Genomic DNA, 453 nt, shown 5'->3' on the forward strand with positions numbered 1-453 from the left:
TTTTTTTTTTTTTTTTTTTTTTTTTTTTTTTTTTTTTTTTTTTTTTTTTTATAAATGGAGTGCAAACTGAAAAGACAGGAAGGTGATTGGCATGCCTAGTTGGCCACCTGCTCTTTGCAGATTTTATTTAATTGATTGGTTTAATCTCATCTTGAAAAGTGCTCCCACGTTTGTTCCAACAGTTGGGGAGTTTTGGTTGTGCAATGGGCAATTCTGAACCTACAAATGCTTGTTAGGAATGGTTCAACTTCATAAACATATGTCAACTGGAATCTTATGTTACTTCCAATTCTCTCATTTCGCTGCTTTGGTATTTTATCTTAAAATCTTTACAAAAGCATTTCAATTCTTCAAAATGATTTAGCCAACGCAATCCTAATTTTCAATCTATCCCAAAAAAAAAAAAAGAAAAAAAAGAATTATAATTGGATTATTTTTGAAATCTTGTTTTAA

At 29.1% G+C, this 453-nt stretch overlaps 1 protein-coding gene across 2 annotated transcripts in view; it reads left to right on the plus strand.

Annotated features, from left to right (window-relative positions):
• The window catches only part of LOC111471788, a 7,128-nt gene extending 6,961 nt beyond the window's left edge, over positions 1 to 167 (plus strand). For both annotated transcript variants that reach the window (XM_023117448.1, XM_023117449.1), the window contains exon 5: positions 61 to 167. The gene's annotated coding sequence lies outside the window, so the exon portion shown is untranslated. The remainder of the gene's footprint in view (positions 1 to 60) is intronic.
• The last annotated feature ends 286 nt before the right edge of the window (positions 168 to 453 follow it).

This window comes from Cucurbita maxima, unplaced genomic scaffold, assembly GCF_002738345.1.
Source record: "Cucurbita maxima cultivar Rimu unplaced genomic scaffold, Cmax_1.0 Cma_Scf00058, whole genome shotgun sequence".
Taxonomy (NCBI): Eukaryota; Viridiplantae; Streptophyta; class Magnoliopsida; order Cucurbitales; family Cucurbitaceae; genus Cucurbita; species Cucurbita maxima.